This window comes from Vidua chalybeata, chromosome 17 (genome assembly GCF_026979565.1).
Source record: "Vidua chalybeata isolate OUT-0048 chromosome 17, bVidCha1 merged haplotype, whole genome shotgun sequence".
In the NCBI taxonomy this organism is placed as follows: domain Eukaryota; kingdom Metazoa; phylum Chordata; class Aves; order Passeriformes; family Viduidae; genus Vidua; species Vidua chalybeata.
In genome coordinates, this window is record NC_071546.1 from 9,251,081 (window position 1) to 9,274,123 (window position 23,043).

General features: G+C 50.3%; 1 long non-coding RNA gene across 1 annotated transcript; it reads right to left on the reverse strand.

Moving 5' to 3' along the window:
* Positions 1 to 13,305: 13,305 nt before the first annotated feature.
* LOC128796926 (uncharacterized) lies at positions 13,306 to 21,178 on the reverse strand. Its single transcript, XR_008433937.1, has 4 exons — positions 21,098 to 21,178; positions 20,272 to 20,371; positions 19,880 to 19,994; positions 13,306 to 13,474 (listed from the first exon to the last, which is right to left on the reverse strand). It is a non-coding gene; the product is annotated as an uncharacterized LOC128796926 (long non-coding RNA).
* Positions 21,179 to 23,043: the final 1,865 nt, after the last annotated feature.

Consider the following 23,043-nt stretch of genomic DNA (forward strand, 5'->3'; position numbering starts at 1 on the left):
GGCGGTGAGCGGGGCTTGCGGGAGAGAGCGGGGGGGGAGAGAAAGAGAGAGAGAGAGGCTGTCAGTGCAGGGTCCACCCCGCCGGGACCGCCGGCCGCCCTCCCCGCCGCCCGGGGCCCCCCTCCGCCGGGGCGGCCGCGGGGGCGCGGCGGGGCCGGGGGCGGCGGGGAGCGGAGGAGGGCGGCGAGGAGGGGCTGCCTTGCGGCCGGGAGCCGCTGCCGTCCTTTTCCCCCCGCTCCTCGCCCTGCCGGAGCCGGCAGCGTCCCCCGGACCACCTCCCAGCCGCACCGCTGCAGCGCACCCGGGCTGATGCGGAGCGCCGGGCGCGGAGCAGCCCCGGGGGCGGAGGGGCGGACAGACGGACACATCCCGAGCTCCGGCCCTACCAGCGAAAAAAACGTGGCTGGTAGTGGTAATAATATAATAGTAATAATAATGGTAATAATAATAATAACAACGGAGCCGGTACGCCGAGGACATCTCGCAAAAAGCCTCCGGCTGCCGGTGCCGTGCGGCGCGTCCCGGCACGGAGGCAGGAGCGGCGGCAAAGCGCCCGGAGATGCTTCACAGCCCCCCCGGTCCTGGGGCTGCGGGAGCGACTCTCCCCTCCACGCCGGGCCGCCGCCGTCCGAGCCCCGGGCAGCCGGCGGGGGGATGAGGGGGATGCGGGGGACCCCCGCTCCCTCCCCAGAGCGAAATGAAAATCCCGCTCGTGTGTTTGTCTTTGCTGGCCAGGCAAAGGAGCCGATTTCTCTCCTCTTGAAGGGAAACTGGTGGAGGTTAAACATGCGTTTCCCCTCTCTCCGCTCCGCCGCGGTTGGCACAATAATCGCTTCATTAAAAAAATTAATAGCAGTGCAAAAAGGAAAAAAAAATTAAAAATTGAGAGGGATTGAAAAGGTGTAAAGCAATTAAACCGGTTTCGTTGATTGCCGTCAGATTTAGAGTCGCCTTATGAATTTAGGACGATTTCTCTCTCTAGATATCGCGTCTGAAAAATTCTCACCCCCTCCCCTTGCTCCCCTCTTTTTTGTCCAAAAGCAAAAAAAAAAAAAAAAAAAAAAAAGGCAAAAAAAAAGGCAAAAAAAAGAAAAAAAAAACAAAAAAAAATCACAAGCCCATTAAGGTCGCTTGCACAAGGGGAGGAAAAAAAATCCTGATGCTGTTCCAAGTCAGCGATAAAGCCGGTCGCTCCCCGCCACTGTCGCCCGCACCCCGCGCTCACAGCCGGAGCCCCGCTCGTAGCGGATTTACCCACTCGTGGACGCGGCGCCCGGCGGCTCCGGCGGCACAAACTCCGCTCCTCGCTCAGATCCAGTGCAAACGCCCTCCCGTGGCTCAGGACGCTTGTTTTTGTGTAGGCAAGCTGGAGATGAATAAGAAAGGCGCCTAGTCTCTCATTATCTTTGAATTTCAGACTTTTCTTTTCTCTCTCATTTTTTCCCCCCTTTTCTCTCTCTCTCTTTTTTTTTTTCCTCTTTTCTCCTCCTGCCCTGGAACAATGCAGAAGGACCTCATCAGAATGAAAACCAGGCTCCCGCTAGGCTTTAAAAGCAAGATGAACTTGGTGCACCACCCATCTTTCTCTTCTCTTCTCCGAAGCTCTTTAAAGGGGTTATGAGGCGTCTCTCTCAATTTATCCCTTTTCTCTTGATCTTCCTAGCAGAGGGGTTTGGGGTCTAGTCCTGGCTGTTTCAGCTGATCTCATCCAGTCTAAGGGATTAGAGCTTCTTCTCCGCATCCCGGCTCTCAGCACATCTGCTGATTGGGTTCAGCACAAGAGGATTACATTGGGACCCAATGACGTCACCGCTAGGACATAAGTTCTCCTCCATTAACCAAATCCTCATCAGCAAGATGTCCTTGAAACTGGAGGAGTAACATTCAGGACTCCATCGCCAGCCCGTCCCCACCTTCCTCCCGGGCGGGCTGCTGGGGCTTTCGGAAAAAAATATTGTTTAAGCTTTGAGCACTTGCAGCTGCATCAATAATGCACCGCTCCGGGCTGGAGGATCGAGGCGGCACAGGAGAACGTGTACCCTATAAATAGGGTTCTGCACCTAAACTGTTAATCAGAGGAGCTTTATATATTCTGTTGCTTTTTCTTTTTTTTTTTTTTTTTTCCTTTTTTTTTTTCTTGGGAAGGGAGGGGGTGGAGGGGCAGAGGGGGAGGGGAAAGCTGAATCCTACAGTTATATTTCCAAGCTCAAAAAGACATCAGCGATAATTTTCTTTAGAGCTGACATGGATGTAATTTTAAAACGTGTTTTCTTTCTTTCTTTTTTTTTTTTTTTTTTTTTTAAGTAATGTGTAGGATTTCACCCCCGTTCTCTCCGACAAGAGAAAATGTGTCCTGAGTTATATAAAGTAAGAGGCTCCCTTTAAATATACAATACTAATTTTATATTTTGGGGTTTAATGCTAGATTTTTCTCAACGCTGCATGAGCTCAGATTCACAGGAGCGAGGACCTGGAAGGAAATGGGTTTGACTTCCAAGTGAAAAACTGAAAGAGTATTTTTTTTTTTCTTTAAGCTAAAACTTCCACCCTGGAAAACGCCGAAAGCACGTATAGATTTGCTGCCCTCAACCCGCTCTAACCTATGCCGTGGCATCCAGGCGTCTCTCCCTGTCCCTCTCAGGCATCCTGCACTTGCAGTTTAGCTGGTGCCTCACTATATCCTTCCACCACATCCATTTTGCAAGCTGGGAAGCAGAGATGGGTTTGCTGCAGCTCTTGTTGGTTAAACTTACAGACCTCATCACAGGGCGGCTGCTACAATGGGAATAGGCTCTGAGATTTATTTATTTATCTCAGGCCACCAAATTTAATCTCTGGGAAAAGAAATCTTGTTTAATAACATGCAGACTATGTCCAGTTAGTAGAGGTCTTGCTTAGAAGCCTTGCATGTGTTTAATTTTTTGGTTAGCACCCTGCTTCTTCTGTGCTAGTTATCCATCCCTCCCACTCCAAACACACACATCCCCCGAAAAAAACTGTATACAGGCACACTCACACTCATTTTTGTGACAGGATGTGCAGGTCTGTGGCTTTCTACACACCCTTATTCCCTGCCTAGAGTAACTTTTATGGCCAGCAGTGCTGTGCGTGTTTGCTGGCAGAGCTTTCAGGTGAGGATTTATTTGCCTGGGTGTATTTCTATGCACTGAGGTATTTTCCTTCATGGTAGGAAGGGTGTAAGGTGGGGGAAGGCAGGATACAATTGTTTTGATGGAAGGTATCTTGCTCCAGTGCTGGAAGTCTCTCCCTGCTGCAGCACTATGAGCATTTCCAGGACAGCTGGACAACAACCGCTGGAAGAGGGATCTATTTATTCCCTTCCCCGCTGGAGCAAAACAATTGTTTTGAGGCCGCCGTCTCCCTTGCTGATGGCCGTGCCATGCCAGGCCAGCTCCGAAGGGGAAGCCACCTCCAGATAGCAGCTCGTAAAAAACTGGTGGGCCCTGTTGCCTACTGAAATACTCTGCAGGGAGGTGAAATATCACCTCCCAAACTCAAGAGCCATATTTACAAGGCAGCAGCAGCATTGAGAGCCCCTGTCCCTGTTTGTGTGCCTTTTCCTCTTCCTCTTTTATAATGCTGCGGTTCATGACAAGCACAAACCAGGGACAATCAGCATTTGACATTACACAGCAAAAGGAATTTTACCTTCGCTTTTCATCTTCTGAAACTTAAAAAAAAAAAAAAAAAATCAGCTTATTTAGAGCCTGTTCCATATTGACCTATTTACTCCACCAGACCGAGGCTCTCAATCTTTTATCGATTTAAAAGAACACAACCTAAACAAATTAACACAGAAGAAAACGCTCAGGTTTACCGTTCGCACGGGGCCTGTTCCCGGGAGAGGCTCGGACCCGGTATCCGCACCCAGCCCCGAGAGTTCTGCTCCGAGCCGAGGACGGGGGATGCCGAAGGGCTCTAGGGATGCTCGGGATGCGGGGACGGCTGGGCAGCCTCCCCCCTGCCCAGCCCCGACCCCTGGCCTCCCATCCAGCTCGGGCCCGGCCTCCCCGAGCCCTCCGGTCCCTCTGTCACCGGTCCCCTGCCCTGTGTCCCCGGTGCCAGCCCGCCGGTCCCCGTCCTCCCCCGGCCCGGCCCGGCCCGGCCCCGCTTCGCTGTCCATGGTGTTGAAGGCGCGGAGCCGCAGCAGCGGCGCGGGGGCGCCCGGGTCAGCCCTGGGGGGACACACGGGACACCCCCGGGCTGTTTCTCGCCTAAAATGAGGTGGTGTTTCGCTCCGTGCCCTTCCCGACAGGTTCGCACCCGGCCGGAGGGCCCTGCGGGGACCTCGCTCTGTCGGTCTGTCTGTCCCCGAGCGCTCGCTCCTCCACCTGCCCCTGTCCCCCCTCGAATCCTTCCCGAACACCCGAGGGGCTGATTTTGCTCTCCCCTCCCCCGGTGGAGCGGGGCTGGGGTATTTTGAACCTCCTGTCAATGTGAAGCCCCGTGGTAGTGACTGAGCGGTGTCATATGGTGGGGGGGGAGCGCTGCTGCACGGCAGGCTGGCAGCAGGGTTTATTTCTCCTTTAAAACAAACCCACCACCGGCTCAGCCCCTCTAAAGTTTGCCATTAAATACCCTCACCAGCTCATCCCCCGCTTGTGCGGCCCTGCAGCCTTTTCCTGATCCCAGGCTTTAAAGGCAGGCTGGGTTTGGCTACTATTTTACCAGCACTTCCAGTGAGACATTTTGTCTTAAGCACAGCCCTTCCTTAATCTCTAATGCAGCATTTCTCCATCCCAGAAGAAAACAGTCAGATGATTCGTAAAGGGCCATTTTTTTTTTCCTTTTTCGTTTCTTTCTTCTCCTCCTCTGTCGCTCTCTGCCTTTTTAAACCTACCACCTACTGTTTCCCGAACAAAGAAATCCCAGAGACAAGCAACATGCCTCCACTTTCCTTCCATTTCCAAGCCCCTGCTCCACCACGCATAGATGACCACATTAGAAAAATATACAAGTCTGAACCCCAAATCAACTGCGGCACAACAAACGGTGGAAAACGTGCGCTCAGCCCCGTCCTGGACAACGTGACACGCACGCACACACACAGACACCACACACGTGCTCTCTCACACACACACACACATTGCAGAGCGCTAAAAACCACCCCAAAATCTCATCCCCCTCCTCATTTCTGCTGAATAAGTCAATAATATCCAGCCTTTGTCTGTCTGTAGCCACCGGGACGCGGCCCAGGCACCGGAGCAGCGCCCAGCGGCCGCTGCCCCGTCGCCAGCCCGAGCATCGCCTCGGAGCTGACCCACAGCCTGCAGGAGAAAGCAAAATCTCTTTAAAATGAAGCCCAGCTCTCTTTCAAGTCTCAGACAAAGGTTTCGCGGGTTCTAGGCCTCTGGTTCCTGCCCCAGAAATCTCTCCGTGTAGGAAAGGCATAAGCAGAGTTTGGTCCCTGCTATAATTTCAGACATTCTTCTACAATTTTTTTTATCTTTCTTAGAAAGCAATTCATTTTCTTAGAAAGTAATTACACTTACAAGAGGTTTGGGAATCAGATTTTTCTATCAAGTCTCCTCTCCCTCTTTTCTCTGTCTCCTTTTGGTCTTCTTAGCTGCTGCAAGGCTTTAAATTTTTTTTTTCCAGATCTGTAATAAAAAAAAATAAATAACCCCCCTCCTTCCCCTCTTCCCCTAGAAATATACAATTTGCTGATTTGCAAAGCCTCTTCCTATGTGGAGGAAAGCTGCCTGCTCTCCCCACGACTCGCTTTCCTGGCCTCCCAGCTCCTTGAGAAAGGAGGAGGGCCTTGTGCATTACAATTCCATTCAATCTCATTCATTCTTGCCTCTTTCTAACGGTCTTTGGACAGCAAATCCACACCAACGGGGGGTCCGAGCCCCCTCCCCAGGCCCCCCCCAGCCTTAAACACACACAATAGCCGTCAGCTAACAGCACAGCAGCAACTTTGAAACATTCAAGCTTCTGAAGTGAAGAATGCCCGCAGCTCCCCAACCCCCACCCCCGCCACTTCTTCCTGGGCTTGACATTTAAAAAACATATAATGATCTTAATTTTAAAAAGGGGAAGGGGGGGAAAAAAAGTCCTCACTTGGGTCACACTTGGTTTCTCAGGGCAGAATTCTGGTGTCAAGAATTTCCTCGGCAGGAGAGGATTGCTCCATCACATAGCTAATTACCTGCTTCCCCTCTCGGGCTCCACGCTGCAAAAAGGCTTTTTTCTTCCTTCCCCCCTTTCCCTAGAGATGTTTATTTGGTCGGATCAATCACCAGGACACTTTCCAGCCTAATTTTTCCTGGTCACCTCGAGAAGGCACAGCCGAGGGCGGGGAGGTGCTGGGGGCGTGGTGGGGTCCTGGGTATTGTGTGCTGCGCTGGTGTGGGTTTGGGAGTGGGGTCTGACATCCCCCGGTGTGGGGGGAGCAGGAGCTGTCCTGGGGGGCTCCTCTGTGCCTGGGGGCACCCCTGTGCTGGTGTCAGGGGGTGCACAGCTCCTTCCCTGCTGCAGTGGCACAACTGGGGTGTGGGGTTTGTTCTGGCAGGGATGGGGGGCCCTCTCTTGCCCCACCATGGGGGAGGTGTCTCCTGCCTCTCAGATGGGATGTGACCAATTAGCCACCAACCAGTGTTGCCCCTGCCCTGCCCCTGCCAGCCTGGGCTAGGGACATCAGACCTGACCACTTTGTCCCCATCTCCAGCTTCTGCTGCCTGCTGCACAGAGCCAGGACCAGCCTTGGGCACGGATTCCCCACACCAACACCTCCAAAGGTTTGAAGCTTGTGTATTTCTCTTCTTTTCTGAGAGAAGAGTGTTGTTTTCATCATCTCAACCTGCTGATCTCCCCCTTCTTCCCCAAGGAGCACCCCTGATCCCAGCAATGCTCTCCCAAGCTCCTGCACATTGTCCCAGGGTGTATCTTTCCCAGGAATAGGGAGGAGAGAGTCAGCATGAGTCCCCAGTGGGGTTCTCACTGAAATCCTGGTGGTTTTGGTTCAGGACTTCAGTGGTGGTGGCAGGGGGTCACTGTGCTCAGCAGTGGCCTCACTGGGTTTCCAGGCACTGCTGACTCCCCTGGCCAAGGCTGCAGCCACTGTCCCCTCACTGGTGGAGGGGACAGGCCAAGTGATGCTTCTGTTCCTCAGGGCTCGGCCTGGCTCTGCTGGCACCCCCTGACAATAGAGTTTCCTCAGAGTGGGGAACAGCGCAGCAGGGAGACCTCCTGGTTTGGTTTGGCTTCAGAAAGGGAAGGAGAAAGAGCTGAGGGAAGGGGAAGGGAAGGGGAAGGGGAAGGGGAAGGGATGTGCAGTGGGGCAGGGCTCTGCTGTCCCCGCTCACTCCCACAGTGGGATTTTGCAGTAGTACAAGCATTAGCAGGAGGGGGGGGAGGCCACAGCTTCACTGCACATATTTAAGGGAAAAGTCCAGTCCTAGAGGCAGCCTGTGGCTACTGCAATTCTTTTAATACAATTAAAAATCAATGGCACTCTGTGCACGCACACAAATAAACATCACCTCTCTGCATCCCTGCTTCCCTGCCCACCCCCTCTTGGAGCCGGTGGGGAAGGCATCTTCTCCAGAGCCTGTTCATTACTGCTCTACTTAGGTGGGGAATTGCTTAACTGGTCTTTCTCCAGTAAATCATATTAACTCCAAGCACAGCTATTTATAAAATGTTCCACAGCCCAAGAGTACGGCATCCAGATCACTCGAAGAAAATTAGGCGATTAGGCGTGCATAATCCGAGCCCAGCGCGTCTACGTACAAAGCCTCGCCAGCCGGGCTGCCTTCAGCTATTCACTGACATTAAAGAAATCACCGGGTTTATTGCAAGCCCAGCCCGGGCCTGAGTCCCAGCCAGGGACAGGGAAATAACCTTTTGCAGGGCAGAGCGTTCCCGGATGGCTTCTGATTGCTGGGAAGTGAAGCCCAACCTGAAAAAGTCTCCCCTCCCCAGCCCTGCTCCTTCCTTTCCTGCAGAAGGGCCCCTCCAGACATCTAAAATGCAGCACTCCAGGCTGAGTTTCTCCCCCCTCCTCCTTTTGCGACCCATTAAACGTCTTCTATACATTTCCTCTTCATCTTGTCAAGGCCAGTTGCTCTATGACTGCTGGTTTCCCAGGCAAATCACACCAATTTCTGAGTTGATGTTGAAGGTCCACATTGGCTCAGCAGGGGTCCCAGCGAAGCACTCATCCATGGAGCCGGAGGTCAGGCTCTGCCCTGCTTCGCCAGCTGAATTATTATGATTTTTTTTTAAAGTCGTGTTGTTCTTTGAACATTTACAGATCTGTTGGCGGCGGGGATAACAACAATAACCAAAGGAAGGGCGTCCTCGCTGCAGACACGCTTCTGAGCCTTTCTGAGAGCGAGGATGCTGAGCGGGATGCAGCCCCTCCAGCTTGCTTTCAGCCAGAACTCGCAAAGAGAGAGGTTTTCAGGAGGAGGCTGCCGGGGTGCAACGTGCAACCCCCCACAGCCAGCACAGGCCAGGGCTTTGCCCCAAGCACCCGGCAGCTGCAGGCGCCCGCTGCACAGCCGTGCCCCTTGGGCTCTGTCCACGCATGTCCGAGCTTGCATTCACATTTTAAAAGCATCATTTGCTTAAGGGTGTCTGGCTGCCTCATCTGTGCCTGGCCCGGGAGCGTGGCACACAGACAGCCATGGGCAGCCCGTGTCCCTGTGCAGGCTGACACACTCTGGGTGTGCACGGGCAGGAGTGTGAGCACTGCCCCACACCCCCAGCCCTGCCTGTGCAGGGCTCAAAAAGAAAATAAACCTGGTTCCTCCTTTTGCACCCTTATGCTCTTTGCCCCTCTTTCCCTTCCCCTTTGCCAGCTTTAACATTTTTAATTAAATTACAAGCTTCAATAATGTTTTCCTAACTACAGTTCCCCGCTTCCTTGTGGAGTAGTGTGTGGAAAGGTATAATTTTGCAAACAGTTTCTTTAAGAGCTGGGCCTGAAGTACCATCAGCAATGTGTGTGAATAGAAAAAGAAACACCTCCACAAAAGAAGGGATTGTTAATGGAGGACAATCCAAAGGGGGCCCACTAAGGCCTGTCCTTTACAATAAGGATGGAGGGAGATGATTTGAATGCAGGGGGCCCTACTTGCAAATCTGGACAAAAACAAAATGGTAATAAGGGTTGAATCCCTCACTGGTCAAAGCAGTGGGCAGCAACTGGTCTCTTTAACTCCCCCCACCCCCTCCTTCTCCCAAATCAGACCCCAAACAAGAGGAACTCTCCTCCTCTTTAACTTTATTTCCTTGATTAGCTCTAAAAAAATAATCACCCGGGTGGACTTGGGGGAAATTTTTGAGGGCTGTTTGAAAGGAGAGAGCTCCTGTTCTGCAGGTGCTGAGGGGACGTGCCTCGCTGCGGGCAGGTAAGCACCGAGGGGCTTCTCTTTCTTAGCACGGGGCTGCCGAGGCAGGAGCTGGGCTGCAGCTCCGCAGGGCCCTTCCCATCGGCGCAGGGAAGGCTGCACGTACGGATGCTCCGCTGAGAGGCTCCTGCCTCCCCGCCTGCCCTGCCTCCAGATGTTGCATCATTTCGCGGGGTCAGTTCATTTTATAACACTGCTTGTGGCTCCCTCATCTTGGAGCCAATTAAACCCTCACGTTTGATGGGGGGGATGTGGGGGGAATTGATGATTACAGTGCTGTGTTTAAATATTGCTCTCTCCCCTTATTTAACAGGGTTTCTGCAAAATGTTGGGAGATGTCTCTGGGAAAGTGGGTGCAGGTTTTGCCTGCACTGAGGGCCGTGGGAGGGGGGGTCTGGTTATGAATGGGCCCTGAATGCTGGGAAAGGGGGTGCGAGGGCTGGAGACATCCCTGGTGGGTGCTGCCCCCCCCACTCAAGGACCCTCACAATTCCCTGCCCCCCATCCCCATCCCCGTCCCACTGACTTTTCCTTTCCACTGCACTCCCCCAAACTCAGGCCAGCTGTGGGCGTTCATTCAGGGTGGGGAGGTGCAGGAGGGTGGTCAGGGCTCCCCCCATCTCTTGGCACAGGCCTGGTGCCCCTGCCCTACTCTCTGCTCAGGGCACCCCACAGCCAGGCACGGATCTGCCTCGGGTAGGGGGGGGAAATGGGAACAAATTCCCCCATGGCTCTGGTGGGCACAGCCACAGCCCCTCTCCCATGCATGTGACACTGCCCAGGTGTTGGGGCAGCTTTACAGCTCCTTCCTCATGGGTGTGCTGAGTGAACTGGAGTTTATTTATATATTTGCATAACGCAGAGATAGTGGGGTGGCACGTCTCCCTGCATGGCCAGGCTGTGTGTGAGTTCATGCTGTAACACCCTGCATGCTCCACATCCCCCCAGCTGTGTTGGTGCAGCCTGCACGGCTCATTCACAGCCTGCAGGACACATCTACTTCATGGAGGTGTTTTACAGAATGGATCTGTAAAATCCCTACAGCTCCCGTGGGCTCTGAGCTGGGCTGGCTGTGCTGCTGTCCATCTGTCCAGACACAAGGACATGTCTTGCCCTCAGAGGTGTCATTTCCCCATTTCATGTGTGAATTCTGGTGTTGTTCTCTCAGCTTCCCCTGCAGAAGTTGAGCAGCTTGGTCGTTCCTCCACTTGGGAGTGGTGACTGAGCTGGGGCTGAGCCAAGGCTGAGCTGGAGACCCTCACTCAGTGGGGCTGGAGCAGCCCTGTGCCCCCTCCCTCTAACCCCACATCCCTTCCTGCAGGTCTCTTCAATACTCAGGGTCTGGGAGAGCAGCCTGACATTAGGGAGTGCCCCCAGGTAGGCTATAGGAAGAGCTTTTTCCTAGGAAAAAAAGGAAAAAAATAGAAAAACACCATATTTCTGATTGGTTTTTTGCGCTCTTAGGAAATGTGTTTATCCTGAGCCATCCCTAGGAATGTGGTCCTGGCCATGAGGGCTTTGGAGAGCTTGTTTTACCATAAGGAATGGGGTAAAAACAGGGTTGGCGTTGTGGAAGCCAACCTCGCTCACTGAATCAGCCCATCTCTAGCAAAGGTCCCAGTAAAGGGATCAGGCACATTCCTGTGTCTGATGCCACTCTCCAAGCAACTGCTGAGGGGACAAATACTCATTAGTGCTTTCCTGAGCATCCCTGTCTCCCTTCCTTTATTTACCAAAAGCGCTTAGAGAGAGAAAAAAAGATCTCCCACCCACCTCAAGTTTCACCTCTCCTTATATATTTACCCTAAAAATACGAGCCCCTAACGGAGGTAGGAGCCTGTTTGATCCAAGAGAGCTTCCCAAACACCTTCAGCTGGTGTGAGCAGCGCGGCAGCGGCTCCCGGCACTGCTCTGAGCTGCTGCAGCAGCGCCTGAGCCGCAGCATCCTGAGCTGGGGCCGCGGTGGGGAAAAGGCAGCGCAGGTACCTGCGGGTACCACCCCGCAGACACCTCTGCCTGGCGTTCCTCTGTGACAAGAGTGACAATCTGAGTGAAAGGAAGGCACCTCGGAGTTGATTACGACAGAGTAAAACTCCTTCATCTCTGCTGCTGCAGCGTCACCTCCGTATTTTCTCCAGCGGAGTTTTAGCGGGGGAAAACATTTTGTGTGCATTGAACTGCTGCTTTGGTGCTGCCTCCAACCATCAGCCCTGTCTAATTGGAATTGTGGGTAGAGGGGTTCATGCCGGGGGTTGCTTGGGCTGAGTTGGGTGCTGTAGTTCCCAGAGGGAAAAGTGTGCATGCGAACACAAGCCCTGGTGCTGCGGGAGGGGTGCTGGGACGCCGGGGGATGCTCGGGTGTGGGGGTTTGCCAATCCTGCTCCCCCCCGTGAAATGCGCTGATAATCTCACATTAATGCCGAGATCCAAGGCAGAGAAATAATGCAAAATAATTCTTTGCACGGGGAGAATTCGTAAATGGGAAATGCAAACTCCAGTGTCCTCCTTCAGACAAAACAAGACCATATTTAACAATGCCTTGTTAAAAATAAAGAGGAAATCTATTAATGTAATAACTAAATTGCTATTATAGGCATCAAAGCACCCTGATGCTTTGAGGTAACTTTATTTCCATCAGTCTTTTTAAAGAGCACAACATTAAAAAAAAATAAAATCCCCCACCATCCCGCCTCACCCAAACGCTGCCATTTTACTCATTAATTTTGTAATTAATCAGTTAAGAAGTTCTGACTTATTGGATTAAAGGGACGGGGAAATGCAATTCCGCCCAGCCTCATTTTAATAGGCGATTGTGAAATTGCCCTTTTGAGTCTCTGCCTCAGCTCCGCGCCGGGGTGAGGGGGCGGCGGCCACGGGAGCCCCGGGGCCGGGGGGACCCTCGGGGGGACCCTCCCCGCTCCCGGCTCGGGGAGGGCTCGGGGAGGGCCCAGGGAAGCGGCTTTCACCCCTTTGCAGCTGGGGAACAGCAGCGCTGAGTGGCCACAGGGCGTTCTCCTGTCCCCGCGGTGCCCAGGGGCTGCGGGCATCCCTCCCTGCCCTCCGCAGCCGCCTGCGGGCACAGAGAGGTCTCTGCCGCTCGGCTCGCACAGCCGGCCCCGGGCACCGTCCTTGGCCCAAAATGCAGGCACAGAGACCCTATTGCTTCCCTGAGCCTCCCCCGCGCCTCTCTCTGCTCTCCCTGCCTTGCTGTCCCTGCCCTGTCCTTGCTCTGCCTGTCCCTGTCCTGCCTGTTTGTGTCCTTGTCCTGCCTGTGCCTGCCCTTGCTGTCCCAACCTGCCCTTGCCCTGCCTGTCCCTGCCTGTCCCTGCCTGTCCCTGTCCCCTCCCTGAGCCTCGGAGGTCCCCTCCAGCCAGTGGCCGCTGTCCTGCTCGCGGGGCGGTGGGGACAGCCGTGGGTGGGGTTGCGAGGAGATCGGCTGCACTTTGGGATGGATGAAGCGCAGAGCCCACGCAGCCATCGAGCACCTGGGGGTGGCTTTCGAGGCGATCCGGCCTCTCCCCAACACCCATCAAAGGGCTCTTGGTTTTTTCCCTAAATCGAGCCCTGAGTGGATGAGGCTGGTGTGTCCCCAGAGTGACAGCCCTGGGTGTCACAGCCAGTGGCCCGGTGACCCGCTCCCTCCAAAGACGCTCGGGCTTTGTCCTTCCCGCGGTGACCGCGCTGTCACAGCGGGCAGGGCGGTGCAGGGAGCGCTGCAGCCTCGGCTGCCGGTGAGCGCCTGCCCAGCCGTGCGGACCGAGCCCCGGGCAGAGGCAGGAGCCAAAGCAAACAGCCAGGGATATTTCTTTAATTTTTTTTTTTTTTTTTTACAATACACTCTTTGCAATTACACACGTCCAATGGATTATTTCTCTACCTCTGCCTTTGATTTTTTCAAAACTAGACAGCTTTATAAATATCATCCCTCTGTTTTCAGCCATTTTGCAGTTCTTGTACAATTAATGTACTGCAGCCATCCACTTCTTTTCTTCTTTTCTTCTTCTTCCAATTCTTTCCAGAGCAAACAGGCACTCCTGTCTACACTGTCCCAGTGAGATTTATTTCTTCTCTCTGCTTGTGTCATCACCAATACCCTAGAATAAAAAAGTACATATTTTGCTGGACAATTTTGATGAAATCGGGGATGAAGTGTAAACCCACTGCCCCGACCTTACCACACAAAGTCTGTTACTATTATTAATCTGTAAACTCCACAAAACTTACATACATAAATGCATGATTTAGCTAATTATTTACTAAAGATTTTTTTTTAGCAGTGCAGCAAATCTCTGGAGTTTCTGCATTTGCTTTGCACTTAAAAGAAGTTGGTGCAAATGAAATCAGCACATTAAAGTGCATCTTTCATTAGAGGACAGGGAGCAGGGAGGAAATCTGTCCCACCTGTCTCCATGCCATTTATCAGGTGACCTTGGAGCAGTTCATTCATGTGGAGTTCTGTGCTTGGCTATTCTTATTCCTCATATTATTTTCTCCTCTTCTTTACCTCCTCATTGTCAAAATTCCCAGCCTCTCCCAAGGTACTCAGGGAAAATCCTCAGGGTTAAAGCACTTTCCTTGGCTTTGCTGCTAGAGATGTGGGCTGGTGCCTCCAGAGCTGGAAGGGGCAGAGGAATGGGAATCCACACCAGGCTCTCCAGCACTGCGGGAAATTCTGCTTCTCATTTGATGGAGGGATTAAAAAGTAAAAAAGCAAGAGTTTTTCTAGGAGAGGAGATGGGGTGGGAGGTTAAGTGATATTGAGTAGTTTTTTACATAAAAAAAAAGCACAGTAAATGTTGTCCCTTCTCTTGCTCTGCACAGACATGAGAGGAAGGGAGAGGTGGCTGTGGCAGGGAGCCCATGCAGGACCTGCCTGTGGAGATGTCAGGTCCAGGCTCGGCTCACTGCCAGCAGGGAAAGATTAGCTGAATGTCACCCTCTCTGGCAATGAAACCTTTCTTTATCACTTCCAGCCCTGCATCTTACCCTGCTTGGCTTCTCCCGCCCTGTCCCCCTAAACCATTTCCATTGTCCCTCGTAAAAAGATGAGCAGACACCTTGTCCTGCCTCTTTCTTTTCTTGCTTTCTTTCCCTTGCATTGGTCTCTGGTCCTGCCTTCTCTCTGGCAGTCCCTGCCCTCTGTCCCTCTGCAAACCTTTTCTGTGACTGAGCTGCTCTCGGCGGGCGTGGAGATGGTAAAATCCACTGGCTTGGCTCTTTCTACCCCTGCAGATCTTTCCTCAGTGAAACACAAGAGAGAGAGAGATCATAAAGGCATTTTCTCACTCAGCCTAAGCCATGAATTTTAAGTCCTCAGGACAGAGACTATTTCACATCGTGTGTGTTTGTGCAGATTCAGCACAAGGCAGCGACCACACTGTTATTTTCCCAGTATTTCCACTTCCCTGACTCCTACAGTGCCACTGTTTCATCTTTACTGGAGAGATGTATTTTTCACATTGCTGTTTTTTTCTCCCGCACATTTGTCTGACTTGCTCTTTGGGGTTTATAGTTTAAGACATATTGTTTATTATTTATAATGTTAATAACAGGTATCGTCCTGCTATAGCAATTAAATAATTACAGAACCCATTCTGGTCTGGTCAGCCAGAATGCCCCATATGGCAGGAATATACCTCAGAATGCATAGAGCTAAATATGAACAGAGCCAGGCACTAAATGTTAGGTTTAGCTTCCCATAAACTTAAATATGTGCATTTCTTACCCAGTAGGATCCTCCACAGACCCATAAAGCAAGTGACAGAGTGATCTCCTCTTAAGATGCTCTAAGAGCTTGGAGAAATTTGTTAAGAGTGCTACTTCTGTAGGCACTTGTTACCATGAATTCATGATGAGATTCATTGTTTGCCTTTACATCCCCTTCTCTGGGCTTTCCCAAGCCCGCTGCAGCCTCTCCTTGGAATCAGGGCATCCATTTGTGACACTGGGTTTTCTGAGGATTTCTGGGTTTTCTGCCTAAGAAGATCAGGACCTTCACTCCCCAGCAGCTGACCCATTGCAAAAAGGTCCTTGTGCCACCCTGCTCCACCCCCTCACCTGCCCGAGAGTCACTGTAACTGGGGCAGATGTCTGGGCCAACACACACCCCAGATGGTGCAGCACATGGATGTTAAACTCGGGAAGTAGTAGAGCCCAGCCTGCCTGAGAAAGCATCTCCCCACTCATCCATCCTTCACTGACTCCCTACTCGGCAGCAGATGTGATTTCATTATGGCACAAGGAGTTCCCAAGGCTCAGCGAGGCTGGCGGCGGCAGAGACCCTTCGCTGCATTGAATCACAGCCATTTGCAAATGCCAAGTGGATTTTTCTCCCTCTCAAATCAAGGAGAGAGGCTGAAGATAGTGAGAAGAAAGCCAAAGATGTGGAAGGTCTGAAGGGTGTTTTCCATGCCTGAAGGTCTGTGTTAGGGGTAGCTGGGGTAGCCAGAGCTCTCCGTCTCTGCGTCCCCACCACCCTTCTGATGAAGGGAGAGGAGTCGTATTTTCAGCCTCTTCAGTTTGCTCCTTTCCCATGACATGACAGTTCTAACCCAGCAGAAAATTCATTATTTTATGGCCTGTTTTAATTCCTGGACTTTTCCTTCCCCTCAGACTCTGTTGTTCTCTTGCCTGTGTGATAATTCAAGATAATTGTGAATTAGCAGAGCCGAATCCTGCACGGTGCAGAGTTGACCATGGCCATCGCTCACAAACCCTCAGAGTGGGAGGCTCGATGCAGTCACCACTGAAAACAATATTAATCACTTCCTTTCACCTTGCTGCCACTTAGCTCAGATCATAGTTAGAGCCAACCCAAGGACAAGATTACAAACCTCACATCAGTGAACGCAGATACCAATGAAATCTGCAGAGCTTAACCAGCTCCTGCGAGCCGAGGATGGAAGGTGACACCTGGGCCACACCGATATCTCTGGGGTGTTTGATCCAAAGACTGGAAGCTTCTAGACAGGCCACAAATGGAAAAGTGATGGTTATCCATACTTTAAATATCTGCTTCTGTCTTGGTGATAGAAACCTTTAAAAGGTTAAAAAATAAGTGATTCATTGGAGTCAGAGTAAATAGTACCAGAAAAAAAAAAGATGTTCACTCACAAAAATGTGAGTATTTTTTCCTTTTTACTTTCTTTCTGACCTCTGTGTCTGAAGAAACAAAGTTCATCCAGACCCCAAAATCTAAACTGGACATAGCCCTATGGAAGTGGGCCATGAAATTCTAAAATTTCTTTTAAAAAGGGAAAACATTATTTTTTTGGTGCATGATTTCAACAAATATGATTTCTACACCTGAATAAACACCCCAAATTTCAGTGAGGTGTCTGTGCCAAGAAAAGATCAAGCTCCGAATATTTTTCAGAATTCCTCTGTAGGAAATTGCATGACCTGGTCAGATAGTTTTAAATGCCAGTGTTGGAAAAATGAAACAGTCTGTTCATGACCTAGAATGTGTATATGGAGAGAATCAGATGATATAGCTACAAGGTCATAAATACTGTGAATATTAAAATTAATAGCAGAGCTCTTGAGTTAATGAAAAGCCAGTTAGGGCAATAAACATCTAAAAGAATAGATGTGAGCAAACATCCATCTTAGTTCATGGAAGAAGGGCTGTTTACAGCTCTCCCAGATTTTAGGGCCAGTTCCTGTTGGAGTGGGCAGTAAATGAGTGATTCCGATGGTTGTGGTGCTGGAATTTCTCAGTGATGTACAACTGAGTCCAACAATGGGTGTCCCTGGCTGGCTGCTCAGTATCCATGAAAACCAGAGATGCTGCACTCTCCTGACCCAACACGTGTGTGGCTCTGTTCCTACCCCTGACAGCTTGGGCACAGCCTCAGCTAATGGGTTATACACAAGGGAGATGTGAATATATGACAAAAGAGAATCCAGCTCCAACCCTGAAGGCAGAGCTTGAAATCTCCTCCGTGTTAATATCCAGCACTGGCCTCTCTGCACAGCTGAGTCTGTGTATTCAAATAACAGCAGGTCAGTCAAGAATATCTCTCATCCCTGATTTTATTCCTCTCCAGCCTCTCTCTGCACATGTTTTTTATCCAGCAGAAAGCTCATGCCCAAGTTAAGCATTCACCTCTGTGGGGTGATGTCCACCTTGGCCACTTTGTGCTGCATCCAGGGGACAATCTGTGTGTCCCCAGAGCACTGAATGTCACCCCAGGTACAAGTGGGGAAGCGAAGAAGGCTGCAGTTTGCATTTTAAATCCTGAAAACATATTTTAAGGGCTCTGCTTCTGTCTGTTCTCTAGTTTCTGAGAAAAACTCAGCTAAGGGAAGATTTTGGTAGAAACCCAAAACTGACATTCGCCTGCCTTTTCCAGGTAATGCATATGCATGCATGCAAAACTCAGGCATTGGTTGTTTCTGCCTCAGGATTAAAAGCTATGGCATGCACAGAAATAGAAGCCCATCTTTACAAAATTGCTTTTGAAAATCCCATATGCCAGTTGCATACCCTGCAAAGATGTAGAGCTTGAGTAGTGGTACAGGGATGGGGCTGCTAGCCAGGAGCATGAGCAGTAAGCTCAGCTTCCCTGCAGGTCTGTTCTTTGTCTTTGGGTCATTTTTCCTTCCCCAGCCTGTTCTTCCATCTCTGAAAGTGAGGAGGTTAATGCTAAGTATTTATTTGTGTCTCAGAACAGTCCTCAATGGCAACACTTTGTTTGTGACCAGCAGCTTGACCCCGCGTCTGCCAAAATAACCTGAATTCCTATGAAGGGACTTTTATGTTTAGCATGTACAAGAAATACAGGGATGGCTCTGGAAGCTGCTGCTTAAAACCCAGGTGGGTTTTAAAGGGCTAAATGGCACGTCAGATTACCAGGAGTTATGTCAGAAGATGATGTGTAGGAAAACCAGGAAAAATGTAAGAGTGTTTTGGAAGAGAAATAAAAGTACCCCAAACCCCTCTACAATTTCAGCCCAGAGGCAGCCCTGACTTTGGTTGTTGCTAGGAAAATAGCAAGCCCCAAGTCCTGGTTGTTCTCCATCCCACTCTGAATGATTTCTTGGTAGAATAAATCTTCCCTGCTTTTAAAATAAATGAGAGAGCTTCACAATGCCAAGGCCATTTAAATTTACAGTGAAATAATGCCAGGAAACGATCCGGGCTCCAATCTGTATTCCCAGTGCTTTCCTGCAGCTGAGGAACACACAGTTACACTTTGGCTCGTGGCTTGGGGCGAGCGCCCAGCCCCGTGCCCTGGGAGGATGATTGGAATGCAAACGTGAGCCCGAAGGAGCCCTCCGGGGCAGGGAATGGCATTTTCCTCCCGGCAAGACGCAAAGGGAACATCCCGAGCAAGGTCGTACCCTGCAAGGGGTTGGTGCCTTCCCCTGGATGCGGGATGGGGCAGCAGGGCTGGGCTGCTGCTCCCGCCTGCATCCCCCAAGTCTTTGTTTCCCACAAAAGATGGACCTTGCCGGGAATGCCGAGAGCAGTGCAGGACGGATTCAGCAGCTGAAGGGTTTTTGGTTTTTGTCAAGCGCAATTGGAACAAAAAAACCAACACCAAACCAACCCAACACCAACCCCCCTACCTGAGCAAAAAAACCCAGAGGAACATTGTGGATAAACCTGAAATTATTTAGGGTTTGAGTTTTCAGTCAGGAGATGGGAAATAGTGGAAGGGTTTTCTCTTGCCCTTCCCTGAGCGGTGTTGCAGTATTTTGGGTTATGCATTTTTCCTCTTCCCACACTTCTACCACAGAAAGGATCTCTTTGGCTTGTTTTGGGAGGTCTGGGAAGTGTTATTTTCTTTCCCTTCAAAGCTCCTATTGGAAATGTCAAGACCCTTCTTGTCGATTTTCCTCACCATTCATTAATCCATTTGATTTAGTTTTGTTTGAAGGAAAGGAGGTGTTTCCTCCTTATTTCTAGCAAAATTCTCCAGTCTGCTTTTGTAGATGCTGCAGCTTTATTTTTGAAAACTCGGCTTTTAATCTGAGAAAGCATTTTGAAGTGGCAAGTTTTTAGTATGGAAATTTGAATTTGCTATAAATGAGCTTTAAATGTGTTTGTGTGAGTCTTATTACAGAAGTTTCCTATTTCCAAGAACTTTCCTGATGTTTAAAGTCAATCAAAGGAGATAGTCCTGTGGAAGGGTGATGGAAAATACCCTCTGTAGAAATAACTTAAATAGGTTTAATCTTTTTTGAAAGATTTCAGCTTTTTGGGATCTGGGTTGGAGCCTCCTTCTCCTGTGATTAACTGGGGCATCCCTGTTGTCTCAATGGAAGTATAAACCAGTGCCTTGTTGTTAAAATCTTTTGAAGTCAGTTTGGAGGTTGAATGCCCAGACACAAATTGCTAATGTAAAGCTGCAGAATCCTGGAAAAAAAAAAATTAAAATTATGTTATCATGCAGTTAAAAGAGCGACTGCCTGCTCAGGATGGTCTTGGAACAGAGATAGGTGACTCGAATGAGAATGTGACCACCCATAAATTGAGCGTGAGGCTACGATACCTTTTGCAATATTTGTGTTTTCAGATCTGGAGCTCAAAAACGCGGTTTGAAGTTTCTGTGTCCATTGTGAGCAGACTTAGAGAATCTCCAGGTTCTTGCAGGATATGGTCTCATCCTTTGGGTAGATAGAGTGTCAATAGAAGAGTGGCAAAGGAAGTGAAAGGCATGAAAGGAAGATGCAGATTAAACAGGTTTTTCACTCACTTCCCCCTCTCTTTCCTTGCATTGGGATGATTTCTATTTTATTTATGAATGTTGAAGAAAACAGCTTCCTTTTTTTCCTCTAACTAAAAAACTCCCAAAACCCACCCCCAAACCCCACCAAAAGCCAACTGGAAATTAGAGCTGATTTGAGCTGAGAAATCAACATCTGAAAACTCAGCTGAACTTACCCATTCCCCTTCCTGTCATTATTCTGCATAAGCTGGATCCATTTTCCCCCACTGCAATCAGCTGTGAAGGAGAACTTCCATCGATTTCAGCAGGAACAAGCTAGAACATGTTAGATTTAAATATTTGAATCCTCAGCTGTGCTACCTAAGCATGTCAATCTGTCTTAATACTTTATTTCAGGTTATTATATCAACAAAATTCAGTGATATGCTGCAACAAAACTGCATTACATGCTCTCTCTGTGTTTTGAGCTATCATACTCCATACGCAGTGGCATCCCTCCTCTGAGTGTGTGATTGTATGTGAGCCCTGTCTCTAAATACATTTCAGATATGTTACATTTTTAATTCTTCAAGAAAAAAAAAAAAAAAAACAGAATCCTGGAACAACAACCAACAAAACACACACATTTTTTAGATTGTGAAAACAGATTCTCTCAATATTGTATCCCAAATAATGCAGAGAGAAAGAGCAAAAGCTCTGGGGTTGGGTATGAGCTGCCAGACATCACAGAGAGCAGCACTACCAGATCCTCCAGCCAAAAGAGAATCCAAATTAGTGACCTATATTGGGGATAAACTGGTCATGCACCACAAACATGATTCTGTAATTAAAACCTTCCCTGGTACAGACACAACTGATGCCCAGTGTGTGCGTCGAGGCGTACAAAGCAAAACAACTGCACTGGGAGGGTTAACTTTTTAAATCTAGTTCGGATGAAATGTGGAAAATAGGAGCTGGGATGTGCAGGGCAGCCCTGGGATGCACGGCTCGGACACACGCACGGCTGCGGGGACGGGAGCAAGGCAAGGAACAAATACACACCAGATCCCAACGTGGAGCCTAATCTCTCCATTATTTAGAGACAGAGAGTCCGTCGCTGTGTACCAGCCTCTCCCGGTGTCAGACATGTACCCCAGCTCAGAAATCCTCTTTTTCTAAAGTGGGGCTAATGCTGCAGAGCGTGTGTTTGGCTTTGGGAGCAGCCCCGGGCTCCGCTCGCCTCTGCTGGGGCGAATTCCAGCACCGATGGGGCTGCGCTGACATCAGGAGCCTTTGCTGAGTCAGGTTGCGCTGCCGCCCCACCTCGCAGCTCTGCATCTGCTGGGAGAGGGGGGAAAGTGCATTTTTAACTGTTTGATGCGTGAGGCCAGGCTGCAGCAGCGGCGGTGCTGCGGTGGAGGCAGCGCTGTGTGCCGGGGACGGTCACTCGGAGCGGGCTCCGGGGAGGCTTTCTGCTCCAACACGCGATTTAACCCTTTCAGCCTCCTGACAGTTGAATAAATAGGCAAATGAAGCAGGGCTTAATCTAGTGTCCACCCCCTTCCAAAGGCCCTGCACTAAAGAACTTAAAGGAACTAATTGCTTCTGTATTGCTATTGCTGCCCAGCCGCTGCTGAAAGCCTCCTGGAGGTTTGCCTTGGGTCTGTGCTCTGCGTGCCAGCCTGATTTTGTTAGAATTTACTATATTTCCATATTAAAACAGCCAGGCCGTGGGGGAAAAAAAATGGAAGAAGAAAAGGGAAAGAAAAAGAGAGACTCATTAAAACTGCATCATGTCACCCGGTTGAACTTCCCATCCCTCCACTTCCCCCCTCAATCAGCAGCAAGGATAACAATTAGATGTGATAGCTATTCCTAATAGGCAGCAGTTAGCGCTCGCTGCTCCAGCTCTGGCTAAAGCAGGAGAACCCTGGATCATCCCCTGCGAGGTTACAGCTGATGAGGCTCCGATGGCCAAATAAACCTCTCCCAAGCGGGGCAGGAACCGCAGGGCTTTCCCCCTCCATGGCTCCGGCTCTGGATTCTCTTGCTGCTCGCACAGCAGCAGCAGCAGCAGCAGCAGCAGCGGGGCACAGCCTGTCCCGAGGCTGGGCTGCAGCTCCAAACCCGGCCCCTGCAGCCCAGGGAGCCCCGGCCAGGGCGGCAGCAGCGCTCAGAGGCACTCAGCCAGAAAACTTGGTATTAGGAGTGGGAGAAAAGGTCACCTTGGAGGATCAGAGATAGAGAATTAAAAGAAAGGGGCTGGGAGTGGGAGAGAGGGAGGGGGTATAGGGGGAGGCTGAGGAGGGAAGGAGGGAAGAGGACGTAGGATTTCTAAGGAGGCCTGACCCGGGAGGATAAAATATCCTGTTTTCATTGGTTCAAATGAACCATTAGGGAGAGAGTAATTTGTTGACCTTTTTGCTGCCTTATCATGAGATGAACAGCCTTAACATTGGCTTCACGTTTGCCTTAACCCCACTGTAAATCATAGAAGAATCGATTTTTTCTTTTTCTCTTTTTTTTTTTTTTTCCCCAAAAGCATATAAATAAAGAACAACAACCAAGAAACAAGCCTATATTTTAAGATGATTTAGCAGAGCAAGGCCAGGTAGATCCGTGCATTGGTCAGACTCTGTGGATGTTCTCCCCTGCCTTCCTTATTTGTTTTTGCTCTTTTTCTGGCTGAGCAAGTGGGAACAAGGGCTGTGCAAAGGCTCTGCTTCCTTTGGGAATTCAGTCTGGAGGACAGTGATTTTCCTCTTATTTCCATCAGCCTGGCTTGGCAGTAGTTCCAATGAAGTCAGTTTGCACTCTCCTAAAGCCAGTCTCTTTCCCCAGCTCCTGCAGATAGTCTGGCATGATTTTGGCCTAAGAAAGGCAGGGCCAACATGAGGGTTTGGTTGAAGTGACAGTTTTAGAGTTCGCTGTGGACCTTCCATGCAAGGTTGCCATCTGTGCAAGGAAATGGAGCTCGCAGAGTTTGGAATATGTCAGCTTGCTGGGAG